Raw genomic sequence first — 13,997 nt, forward strand, 5'->3', positions numbered from 1 at the left:
ATGTTACCTGCCTTTCAGGAAGTTAGTCCTTTGGGAGAGCATGAGCAGACGTACCGCCAGGAGAAGGCTCTGGTATCTAAGACCTGTCCGTTCATCTGGTCAACGACTGCAGCTTGAGCCATGGCCAGCCCGGCACTGAGCTAACTGTTGGAGCTGTAGGGCCAGCAGGTGTTTCTCATAAAGCTTACAGAGCAGTTGGGGGGAGAGTTAACCCCCAAGAAAACTAGGGGGTTGACAGTGATTGTTATTTTCTTTTTTTTTTTTTTAAGATTTTATTTATTTATTTGACAGAGAGATCACAAGTAGATGGAGAGGCAGGCAGAGAGAGAGAGAGAGAGAGAGGGAAGCAGGCTTCTCGCTGAGCAGAGAGCCCGATGCGGGACTCGATCCCAGGACCCTGAGATCATGACCTGCACCGAAGGCAGCAGCTTAACCCACTGAGCCACCCAGGTGCCCGATTGTTATTTTCAACACTTGAGTGAAGTAAAGGAGTAAGTTGTTATGTCAATGATCAAAATGTAAAGCTATGTCGTTATGGTATTTCAGCTTTCCTGTATGGGGGAAAGTTAAAATGAGGAAATCCTCGGTGCTTTTAGGGTTTGAGACATTTTATTTGCAGTGAAAGGGGCTGGCCAGACAGTGGGTAATGGGACGTCATGGCTCAAGTATTAGCTGATTATGTCAGCAGCAGGACAAATGGTTTGCTTATCATCAGGAATTAATTTATTTTATTATTTTTTATTTTTTAAAAGATTTTATTTATTTGGCAGAGAGAGAGAGAAGGTGAGAGAGGGAACACAAGCAGGGAGAGTGAGGGAGGGAGAAGCAGGCTTCCTGCGGAGCAGGGAGCCCAATGCGGGGCTCACTCCCAGGACCCTGGGATCATGACCTGAGCCGAAGGCAGATGCTTAATGGCTGAGCCACCCAGGCGCCCAGGAGTTAATTCATTTTAATGGTGCAGCTTTCAGAATAGAGCAGACTTATTCTCTATTCCCGGCCCCTCGTCTTTGACTATGTCTGAATCTGGGCTTGTCGGAATATGTAATTTGGGTAAAAAGAGGGAGTTGGATTAGGTAATCGTGAAGTCCCTGCAGTTATTTTTGTTCTTCTAGCAAAGAGGGATCCTCTGCTCCTCTTAGGCTGGAAGTGGAATGGAGCAGAAAGAAGTCTAAAATGTGTCTCAGGTAAGTCTAGACAGGTGTATCTACACAAAGCACGTCCACAGCACAGCTGGTTCCAGGCGCGGCATCGACCGTGCCCTCCTGAGCCAGAACCACAAGGAAAAGGAACGACGGACTCAGTCCTCCAAGCCTCCCCGAGTGTAGCTGAGGAAACTACACAGACCAGGTAGTCAGAGGTGGCAGCAAAATGCACTTGGCTGTGGCAGCTTTATCCTCCTTCTCTGGGCCTGGGTGCATTTCTAGGGAGGAAGTTAGCGCAGCCTAGCGAGGTCTTCCTGCCTGAGTCGTTAAAAAAATTCTCACCATCACCACACTGACTTTAAGAATTCCAGGAACTTGGGGCGCCTGGGTGGCTCAGTGGGTTAAGTCTCTGCCTTTGGCTCGGGTCATGGTCTCAGGCTCCTGGGATCGAGCCCCGCATCGGGCTCTCTGTTCAGCGGGGAGCCTGCTTCCCTTCCTCTCTCTCTGCCTGCCTCTCTGCCTACTTGTGATCTCTCTCTCTGTGTCTAATAAATAAATAAGATCTTAAAAAAAAAAAAAAAGAATTCCAGGAACTCAAAGTGCCTGAACGAATGGGTGGCATGTCCGTTGAGAGAAGGGAGGCACAGGAGTGCTGGATCGGGGGGCCTTGCCGGGGGCTTGTCCACAGGAGGTGCCCCTCAAGCTGGGCTACAAGGAGGTGAAGGACCTGTGCGCAGGGTTACAAGATGTTGTGTTCGGGTTGTAGGTGTGTTGGTAGGGGCAGAGTGCCTACGGGGGGGAGCAGAGGTCAGTGAAAGCATTTCGACTTACTAGTCAAGGTATTACTGTCGTGGCTCGCGTGGTCCAGCTTAATGCCGGTAGAGAATAAACTCTCTTTGAGAAGTCTCGGAGGTGTCAGTGACATGTGCCGTCGACAGTCTGTGTCATTGATTAAACTTTGGTCATTACCCATCGACTGGCGTGAGGGGATGGCTGGCATGGATCAGAAAGCTGAGGAACCCGGGCAGGATGAATGTCTGAATACAAGGCTCGTACCCTCCTCACAGAAGAGCAGACCCATCCAGAACCAAGACCTACATTTCCCTCAGAACTTACTTCTGGGCCAGCTCTCATCATGGGACAATAGAGGACGTGGGAATGTCCACCTGAGATGTTTAGCTTTATTCTGTTAATGACGGGGAATCACTGAAGGTTTATTAGCAAGGGAGAGATATAAATAAACAACAGTGTTTCTAGAAGACTGGTCTGAAGTCTGTCTTGCTGGTAGCCTTAGCCTGTGGTGGCTGTCGTGCTGGGAAGTGGGGAAGACCGTGATAGATCTGGAAAGAGGAGGCTGGTGGGCTACTGCTATGGTCCCATCACTTAGGGGTGAGGGGAGTTGGACAGAAAAAAATGGACTCAAATTAACCCTCATGGAGTAAATGCATATGGAGAAGTGCCTGTGTAACACAAAGGTTAACTGGTTGCTATGTCGTTACTGCATATGCAGCCACAACTTGCAGGTCAGAGATGACTCTCTTTTGCCCTGCAGGAAGGTTCTCTTTGTGTCCTTGGGAAGACCAGTTTGGACACCTTACGAGAAAAGTATCTGTGAAATAGAAAGAAGGGACATGTTTTCAAGGCTGTAGTCACAAGCCCTCTGATGGGGGCAGCAAAAGGGGAGTCTGCTCGACTGGCAAAACAAAGCTCAGAACTCAGCCACGTGAATCTTTTACACACGGAAAGGGACAGAACTGCATGAAGCTTGGACAGGACCCTGGAGTTCAAGAAAGGGAGAGGAGGCAACAGGGGTAGACTGCTTCAGAAAGCTGTGATTTGGAGGAAACCTCTTTTGTGAAATTTTGCTCCCTGTAAGGAACTTACATATTTCCTGCTCATTTATCAATCAGGTAGAATTGACTCGTCCCTTAACTGACCACGCAACTATCAAAGTAAGTGGTAGGAATAGGAAACATAGTAGTTTGCCAAAAACCCTGATGTAAGATCATGTAAGTCTTGCTATGCTTTTAAAGTTATTGTTACAAATGCAGAATCTTGGGCATTCAGGTCTCACGGCTACCTCCCTGCAGGAGACCTGTGGTAAAGGAACATAGGAGCTCTTTCTGTCCAGGAGCACACCATTTCCCCTGCTACCTTTACGTTTGTTGGAGGACAGGCTCTTACACTGCCTTGTTGCGTAAGAGAGTGGCATAATGACCCTGTCAAAAGAGCAAGTGTTACACCAGGTGGCTGGTGCTAATTCTTGTCTTAGACTTTTGGCTCTCTGGGTATCCGTCATGAGGAATATCATGTTCAGGAGGATTTATTCACTAGGTATCTGTTTCTTGGGTTCATAGCAATTGAGATCCGAAGTAATCATTCAAAGTCACAGGTTTATCCAGTAGGTCTGTTTGTTGACATGACTCTAGAATAAAGGTCAGATTAAAGGCATCCAAACTGGAAAGGAGGAAGGAAAATGATCTGTTTGCAGATAATGTGATCATCTTATATGTAGAAAGCCCTAAAGACTCCTCCAAAAAAAAACCAAAAAACAAAAAACAAAAAACCCCACAACTGTTAGAATTAATAAATAAATTCAGTGAGGTTGCAGGATACAAAAACAACATACGAAGATCATTGGAATTTCTACACACTAATACCAAACTATCTGAAAAGGAAATGAAGAAACAACTCCATTTACAATAGCACCAAAGAAAATAAAAAACTTATGAGTAAATTTAATTGAGGAAGTAAAAGACTTGTACACTGAAAACTATGAAACACCGATGAAAGCAATTAAAGCAGGCACAATTAAATGGAAAGACATCTCGTGTTCACAGATTAGAAGAATTAATATTGTTAAATGTCCATACTACCCAAAGTGACCTACAGATTCAATGCAATCTTCTTTTTTTTAAGCTTTTGTTTTTAGGTTATTTCTATACCCAACACGGGGCTTGAACACACAACCCCAAGATCAAGAGTCTCATGATCTTCTCACTGAGCCAGCAAGGCGCCTCTCAATGCAGACTTTATAAAAATCCCAAGGACATTTTTTTAAAAAATAGAAACAGGAAAAACAATCCTAAAATTCATATGCAACCACAAAAGACCCTGAATAGCAAAGCAATTTTGAGAAAGAAGAACAAACCTGGAGGCATCACTGGTCTTGATTTCAAACTATGTTACAAAGCTACAGTGATCAAAACAGTATGATATTGGCACAAAAACAGACACAGAGACCAATGGAACAGAGTAGAGAGCCCAGAAAGAAACCCATGCATTACGGTCAACTCACCTTTGACCAGGACACTCAGAAACACAATGAGGAAAGGACAGGGTTGGGAAAACTTGATCTCCATATGCAAAAGAATGAAACTGGACCCTTATCTGTCACCATATACAAAAAGCAACTTGAAGTGGGTTGAAGATTTGAATGTAAGATCTGAAACCATAAAATTCCTAGAAGAAAACACGGGGGGACAAACTTCTTGACATTGATCCAGGCAATGCTTTTTTTGGATATGACACCAAAAGCAAAAATGCACTAGAAAGACTACATCAAACTAAAAAACTCTGTACAGCTAAGGAAACAATCAACAGAGTGAAAAGGCAACCTACAGAACAGGAGAAAATATTTTCAAACCATATATAAAATGTACCCCAATAAAGTTGGGAAAAATGGAAAAATAATAAAGTACAAATAAAAGTCATTTTAAGGGGCGCCTGGGTGGCTCAGTGGGTTAAGCCTCTGCCTTCGGCCAGGGTTATGGTCTCGGGGTCCTGGGATCGAGCCCCGCATCGGGCTCTCTGCTCGGCGGGAAGCCCGCTTCCCCCTCTCTCTCTGCCTGCTTCTCTGCCTGCCTCTCTGCCTACTTGTGATCTCTCTCTCTGTCAAATAAATATTTAAAAAAAAAAAAAAAGTCATTTTAAAAGGGTAGACAAGTGATCCATTAACTGCTTCAGTCTATTTTTTAAGCGGCTTTACTGAAGTATAATTTACATAAAATTCTTTCATTGTTAGTGTACAATTCAGTGATTTTTAATATACCTGAAGTTGTGCAACCATTACCACAATCCAGTTCTAGAGCATTTCCATCATTCCAAAAAGTTCCCTCTATCCTTTTTTAAAAAAGATTTATTTATTTGAGAGAGAGTGAGATTGCAGGCGAGCAAGCATTCATGCATGAGTGGGGGAGAGGGAGAGAATCCTAAGCAGAGTCCCTGCTGAGTGTGGAGCCAACGTGGGGCTTGATCCCAAGACCTTGAGATCATACCCACGCCAAAATGAAGAGTTGGACATTCAACCAACTGAGCCACCCAGTTGCTCCCCTTCATGGTCTTTTGCAGCTAAAACCCCACCCACCTCCACACTTAGAAAACCACAGATATGTTTTCTGTGTCTATAAATTTGCCTTTTTTGGGACATTTCATGTAAAAGGAATAGTTCAAAAGTACTCCTATGTGTTTAGCTTCTTTTACTCAGCATAATATTGAATTTATTGTAAGTTGTAGCATCTACCAATTTGTCCTTTCTTTTTTGTTGTTGAATAATATTCTACCATAAGTATGGGTATGCCATATAATTTGTTTAATCCATTCTCTGGTTGACAGGGACCTGGATTGTTTCTCATTTTTGGAATGCAGGATTTTATTGGGACATGTATTTTCATTTCTCATAGGTAGATTCCCAGGTGTGGAATTACTGGGTTAGGTTATATGGTAAGGATATGTTTAATGTTTTAAGAAATTGCCAAGTTCTTTTCTAAACTGGCTGTGCCATTTTATATTCCCATCAGCATTGTAAGTGGGCTCCAATTTTTGCACATCCTCATGGACACTTGGTATTGTCTGGCTCTTTTGTTAACAGCCATCGTACTGGGTGTGTCGTAGTATCTCAATGTGGTATTTGTGTTTCTCTAATGACTAATGATACTGAGCATCCTTGCATGTGCTTATTAGCCATCTGGATATTTTCTTTGGTGAAACATCTATTCAAGTCTTTTGCCTATTTAATTGGATTATTTGTCAGTCTGTTGTTGAATATATGTACATGTGTATCTGCACACACACACACACACACACACACACACATTCCATATACGAGTCCCTTATGAGATAAATGATTTGCAAATATTTTCTCCCAATATATGGTGTGCAGTGATGTCTTTTGAAGTAAAAGGTTTTAATTTGGATGAAATTTAGTTTTCTAATTTTTTACTTTTATGGATCATGCTTAATGGAAAGGACAAGTGATATAAGAACTCTTTGCATAACCCAAAGTCACAGTTTTCTCCTGTGTTTTCCTCTAGAAGTTTATGATTGTCACAATTACTTACATTTAGGTCTGTGTGAGAGACAGAGAGAGAGCACAAGGGGGGGTGGGAGGAGTGGGAGAGGGAGAGAGAGAATCCCAGTCAGGCTCCACCCCCAATGCAGAGCCCTTTGGAGGGCTCGATCCCATGACCCTAAAATCATGACCCAAGCCAAAACCAAGAGTCAGATGCTCAGCTAACTGAGCCACCCAGGTGTCTCCTGTGAGCCGTTTTGAGTTAATTTTTGTTTGTGGTATAAGGTAAGTTTCAAAGTTCAGATTTTTTTTTTTTTTTTTTGCATGTGGATATCCAATTGTCCCAGCACCATTTATTGAAAATACTATTCTTTCCTCTGTTGAATTATCTTGGTTATTATTTTTGCCAAAAATCAGTTACCATAAATGTAAAGGTTTGTTTCTGGATTCTCGATTCTGATATATCTATACAGACTATCCCTCTATATGATGGTGTGGCCGGATTGTACTGTTTTGATTACTCTGGCTTCTAAGTAACTTCTAAAATCCCGGAGTATAAGTTCTCCAACTTTGTTAATTTTTGTCAAAATTATTTATTTATTTTTTAAAAGATTTTATTTATTTATTTGACAGAGAGAGATCACAAGTAGGCAGAAAGACAGGCAGAGAGAGAGGAAGGGAAGCAGGCTCCCTGCTGAGCAGAGAGCCCCATGTGGGACTCGATCCCAGGACCCTGAGATCATGACCTGAGCCGAAGGCAGTGGCTTAACCCACTGAGCCACACAGGTGCCCTGTCAAAATTATTTTGACTGTTCTAATTCCATTGCCTTTCCATATAAATTTTAGAATCAGTTTATCATTTCTACAAAAACCCTTCTGGGATTTTGATGGGGATTGTGTTGTATATAGATCAATTTGGGGAGAATGGCAACCTTGACAGTAGTGAGTCTCCCAATCTGTAAATGTGGACTGTCTCATTTAACCTATCTTACTTTCTCTTTTTAGTGTTTTATATAGTTTTTAGTACACATGTCTTTTTGCTTCTAAGTATTTTTAAATTTAAATTCAATTGAATTAACATATAGTGTATTACTAGTTTCAGGGGTAGAATTTAGTGATTCATCAGTTGCATATAACACCCAGTGCTCATTACATCATGTGCCCTCCTTAATGGCCATCACCCGGTTATCCCATCCCCCCACCTCTCCTACAGCAACCCTCAGTTTTTTTCCTAGAGTTAAGAGTTATTGATACTATCGTGAATGGAATTGTTTAATTTTATTCTTGAATTGTTCATATATAGAAATAAAATTGATTTTTGTATATTGACTTACATCTTGTGATTTTGCTAATCTTGTTTATTAGTTGTAGCGGCTTGTCTGCTGAATCCTTGGGATTTACTACATATAGGATCTTGTCATCTGTGAATGAAGACAGTTTTACTTCTTTTCTTCCAGTATGGATGCTTTAATGTTTTTTTTTTTTCTTTACTGCCCTGCCTAGAACCTCTTGTACATTGTTGAATAGATGTCACAAGAGTCACATCTTGATTTCCCCCTGATATTAGGGAAATAACAATAATAATAATAATGTTAATAACAGTAATTCTGTCACCATTAAGTAGAATATTCACTAGGGGTTTGGTTTGGTTTTGCAGATGCCCTTTATTCTTAATTTCTGAGAGTTTTTAATCATGAATGGATGTTGTAGTTTACCAAAAGTTTTTTCCACCTCTGTTGAGATAGATGATCATGTAGTTTTATCTTTATAATATTAACAGTGCATTACATTGATTGGCTTTAGTGTTAAACCATCCTTGCATTATAGTATAAATCCTAGTCGGTCACGGTATATAGTCTTTTTCGTATGTTGTTCACTTTAGTTGGTAATATTTTGTTAAGGATTTTTGCATTTATAATTTTGAAAGACATTGGTCTTTGGTTTTCTTTTCTTATGATGTCTTTGTCTGGTTTTGGGGTACTAGGGTAATACTGAATTTCTATTGACTGCTTTTTTCCTGTGTAAGAATACACTGTCCTATTTCTTTGCATGTCACATAATTTTTTGCTGGAAACTTGGAAATTTAGATCATATATTGTGGTAACTGAATTCTTGTGTGTGTGTGTGTGTGTGTGTGTGTGTGTGTGTGTGGTAACTGAATTCTAATCACTCCCAACACACACATTGCTGCTGCTTGGTTATTTGTTAGTTTAATAGCCTAGCTGAGATAAAGTATGTGGACACAGTTATTTCTACTCAGTTTTCCTTAATTTTCTCTCTTCTTTCCTTCCTTTTTTTTTTTTTAATAAAAAATTGAGAGAGAGCATGTGGGAGCGCATGAGCAGAGGGTAGTGGGGCAGGGGCAGAGGGAAAGGCAGAGAATCTTAAGTAGGCTCCACGCCCAATGTGGAACCCAATGTGGGGCTCAATCTCGTGCCCCTGAGATCATGATCAGAGCCAAAATCAAGAGTCAGACACTTAACTGACTGAGCCACCCAGGCGCCCCTCTTTAAATTTTTAAAAATTTGACTTCCTAGAGGTCACTCCTGTGTCTGTGTAGCCTTATGTCAGCTAACGATTGGACAGAGTTGTGCTCAAATACCTTGAGCCAGTAAACCTTCCATCCTCTGCCAGTGTATCTATGCGTGGGTAGGGGAACACATTCAAGCTTTGGCCACGTTTGAATCTGCCCTGATGCTTACTTTCTGCTGGGTCCTTGCATGGCTCCTCTGTGCATGCTGGGAATGTGTGTATGGATAGCTGGGTCCTCCCTGGTCTACACTGCACATGCCTGCAGCCTCAGCCAGACAGATGCTTGCCCCAACCCCAATTCCTTTCTCAAGCTAGTAGAGCCGTTGGCCTTCTCCATTCATCTGCTACCAAGAGTTACTTCCATTGCTAACCCTGCTGGGCATAGGTGATTTCCACGGCTCCAGATCCAGCGAGTTCTCTTTGGCCGTGGCAGAGAAAATGCCAGGGTTCCCAGCCTGCCCTAGCCGAACCTCCATGACCTTGGAATTTGGTGAGGGAATGGGAGAAAGTCTGGGCAAGAATGCCATAAAGATTGATTGTTAGTGCCCCAGATTGAGAACTTTTTCAATCATAAGTGCTTCTCAAATTTTTGCACGCCTTTGGTTTTTAACTAGAGCACAAAATGGCTGCTTGTCTATATCACCCAATCTTTCTTTCTTTCTTTTTTGTATTATCTATCTTTATAGTTGCTTTCGAGGGAGAAGCTCTTCTAGCCTCTTTATTCAGTCACAGCTAAAGGTCTTAACTCCCATTTCATTATATTTTTAATGAGGGGAAAATGTAGTTTCCAAATCAAAATCCTAGCCATATCAGTCTCTTAGTTATAAAGGGTAGAAGTCCCGACAGCAACAAGGAAACTGAGAATCTCAGATATGTGGGTTAAGGAAAAAGACGCAAACTAACCCAGGATATTAGCACAGATGAAGTAACACGAAAAAGGGGGAAGGGCTTGCTTCAGACCCAGCTTTACTCTCTGCTCTGCCTGGAGAAGCATGGACAGTGGGTAAGTGCGCAGAGGGATGGAGGCTTTAGAAGCCCAGGAAGAAACTATAGGAAAAAGATAGATTTCTTTTTCTGTGGTCATTAAAAAAAAATAACAACATTTGCCATTTCTAAGTGTGCAACTCAGGAGTGTTAAGTACATTCACATTGTTGTGAAACAGAACTCCAGAACTTCTTTATCTTGCAAGACTGAAACTCAGAACTCATGAAACAACAATTCCTCCTTCCTTCCTCACTGCGAGATCATTTTTAGTATAAATTCATAGGTTCTGTATATCAGAACTTCACAAATAAAAGGGCAAACCATAAATTGAAAGATAGGGCCCATATCCAGCAAATTACATATGAAATGCTTTTATATGTGCCAAAGGAAAATACTCAAAGTTAACCAAAAAAATTAAGGAGACAATCAGTAAAAGAAAACAGGCCAATGAACTCATGAGTCAATACCAAGCCTTATTAGTAAGCAGAGAAATGTATATTAAAATACCAGTGTTGTTTCTCAGATTAGCCAGACTTTTTCAGTGATATGCTTAGTGCCAGATGTTGCCCTCTCAGTGAGATAGGTGGGCTCAGACCTGCTGGTGGAAACTACTAGCATTTTATCTAACAATATGTTTCAAAACCTTAAAATGTTCACAGTTTTCACCCATTAAAGTCACTTTCTGAGTATATAAGCTCTCAGAAAGGGAAAATAAAAGAGATAGAAGGAAATGTGTCAAAATGGTGGCTATCTCTGGGTACTGGGAGATATCAAAATCAAAATATCAAGGATTACCAATAAAGAGTTTACCCTCTTCTTAGAATCAGAAGTAAAGCCTTAAAAAGGAAAATTTTATAAAATTTATAAAATTTAAATTTTATAAAATTTAAAAATATTAAAATGTATAAACAGCATACACAAGTATTTTTTAGAACCTTAATTTCCATGCATTGTTCAACTAATTAATTTTACTTAGTAATTGTGATATTGGGCTTATGGCTTAGCATACATATTTATGAAAATTGGAATTTTGCTCCTCTTCTGAGAGTTGTAATGCTTTTTTTAAATGTCTGTTTTTAAAATTAAAGCTGTGCCAAAATTTTATCTTGGAAGTTGAAGTCTGGATATTTTTTTGCAGATAGTTAGACTTTCATATTTAGTTAAATGGAATTTTACCCTAGTTTTGATCCTTGTGGTTTTAGGAAGCTGAAATATGGTACTTTGGGAACATGATGGATTAAATACTTCCGTAAGGTGTTCTGTGAACCTGATTCCCATTTATTATTTTGAGACTCGGGGAGAAAATGAAATCTAACTTCCAAACTACATTCATATATTTGGAAAAGCCTCTCTTAGATATGAATTCTGAGAAAATTGCATTTTAAAAGTTATTTTGTAAATATTTTTTATGAAGATTTTAAGTAATCTCTACACCCAGCAAGGGGCTTGAACTCATGGCCCCAAGATCAAGAGTTGCACGTTCCACCGACCGAGCCAGCCAAGAACCCTTTTTGCATATATTTTTTAAACTTCATATTCTCACAAAGAATTTTGTCCGCTACCTGGTATGAAAAACATCAGGAGAGAACACAGTCCCATTTACACTGATATTTCTGTTGCCACCCTACTTAAGAGATCAAAATGCCTGTTGAGTTGACCTACCTGATTGGAAATATGGGGAACGGAATGAAGGTTGCGAGAGTTGGATTTGGGTCGTGTCCACCGAACAAGATGCCACACACAGTGCAGAAACTATGAGAACCCCTGGACCCTGGGTAGGGATGGACTGTTGAGAGAGGGAACCTGAGCTGATGCTCTCAGTGGTGGGGGACTCTCCCCAAATGTTGACTGTGCCCTGAAGCTGGAGTGGCTGCCTCAGCTCCAGCTTGGCCCAAGGACCCTGGCAGAAAATCTGATCTGACCTAACATGTGATTGGTACCAAGCCTCCGCCAAGAATGTGCTCTGCTGGAAAGGGCATTCATCACTCCTACCATTAGACACAGACATTTGAGGGCCTCCTCTGCCAGGAGGGATAAAATGAGCAGATAAACTCCTCACGTACCAATTCAAGCCCAATTTATGGGAGTGAAAAGCAGCTTGAGAACCTAATGAATTGGCTTTAAATATTCAGATTAGTTGGGAACTGACTAGGTCTGGTCCCCAGAAAGCCTAGAGTAGCTGAGGAATTGCGAGGCGCCCGTTCGTTTGCGAAGCCAAGAAAATAACCAAGCCCCAAAGGTCTTTGAGAGAAGCCGTTAAAAGACACCTGATAAGAAATACATTTCCAACTCTGCTCTTCGGATGGATAGTCCCCTTACAAAAGGAGGGTTTTGTTTTTCCTCCTCTAGTTTCAGAAAAAGGGGTAACTTACATGTATTTTCTTCTATGCCATACTACTTGACCTGGAATGATGCTACACATCGTTAGGTCTTCATTTTTAATCACAAACTCAGGTATTTTGGGGATGCTGTTAAAGGGGCACAAATACATGTCCTCCTTTTCCTCTTTAGCACTTTAAGCCTTCCATCCCCTCTTTGAATAATCACAGAAAATTCAGTGTCCTGGCCTCATTGAGTTTACTCCCAAGGTCTGTTTCTGATTGTCTTCTGTTCCTGCCCCCAAAACCTAAGATTAAAAGAGAAATTCTATGACTGCAGGTGAATGAGCTAAGCAATAAAACATATGTAGGCAAATCTACTATATATAACATATATAAATATAAATATAAATGTATATTTTAATCCTCTGCTCCTTAAACTTATTTTATAGAAGATAAATGCTAGGTGCTGACTGTTTGTCAGGAACAAAAACATGTTTCATAATGAGTGTCAACTTTTCCATTTAAGAACTCCCAGGCAACAATTCTCTCATGACCGCATGCGTCTGTCTACCGCACTGGGACGTTGGATCCCTTTTGTCTTTATCCTGTCCTGTTGCTGTGTGATAACTTTTGTTTATTTTTTATCATCACACCTTCCTCTTATCTGCTCTCTTAACTTAATGTTCTCTCCTTTTACTTGGAAAGAGCCTCTGTGAAGAGGATCCAGCTTTAAATAAAACCAGCCGATGGCTACTGTCACCAAGGGGTGGTAATTTCTACACGTGGTTGCATTTCATAGATGTGTTTCCAATGAGACAGTCATTACTTTAGAGTTTCTCGGCTTTCAGAAAACTGAGAAACAGAACACATCAGCCGTATACTTCTTGATATTTAATAACTTTAGATGAGACTTCTCCTCTTGTGAAAATTTCATTCCATCCTGGTGTAGAGATGCATACGTTGCACTGTGTAAGAACAGTCTGCTTTTGAGGATTCCGCTGCCCGGTACGGAGTGAATATATCCAGTTATGTTCCTTTCAAAGTCACCCACTCAGAGCTGCTAATTTTAGCCGTCTCTGTGAGTGTCCTGAGACGTTTCTTTCCAAGCTGTCCATTTCCAGGTGTGGCACACACTTTTTCAGAGAAGCAAAGTAGTTACAGAAGAACACGTCTGGATTTTTTTTTAATCTTCTGTCTTGGATTTGGACAAAATTCAATAAAAGAAATGCCCGCGTGACAAATTCTACTTTGGTATGTAACATGAACAATTCTTGACAGTTTGACGGATTTGTGGGGGTTCTTCTATGGTGTGCTTCCTCTCTTCTTACTACTATGGTCAAAATAGGAAGAGAGAGAATGTGTGTGTATGTGTGTGTGTGTGTATGTGAGAGAGAGAGAGAGAGACAGAGAGAGAGGAAGGGAGGGAGGGGTGTGGGGGGAGGACCATGACAGGGGGGGGGAGGAGGGTGGATCCCGCCTTGCAGTGGTTTCTGCGTTTTTCAGAGAACTTCAGAGAACGACTGTAATGCCAGTTCTAAACGAACAACATCATGCCTCTTCTTTCCCCTCCCCTCCACCCCCTTCCACCCCCTGCACGGGTTTCCTATGTGTGCTTCAAATGCCTTGTATTCTAGGTATGAGAACTGCCCGTGTTACTCTGGCCTCACAGACTTTATCAGACAGCAAGATTCTGCTTTTCTAAGAGGCAAGCCACTAAACCTGAGGTC

This window comes from Enhydra lutris, unplaced genomic scaffold (assembly GCF_002288905.1).
Source record: "Enhydra lutris kenyoni isolate GAN:26980312 unplaced genomic scaffold, ASM228890v2 scaffoldscaffold36, whole genome shotgun sequence".
Taxonomy (NCBI): domain Eukaryota; kingdom Metazoa; phylum Chordata; class Mammalia; order Carnivora; family Mustelidae; genus Enhydra; species Enhydra lutris.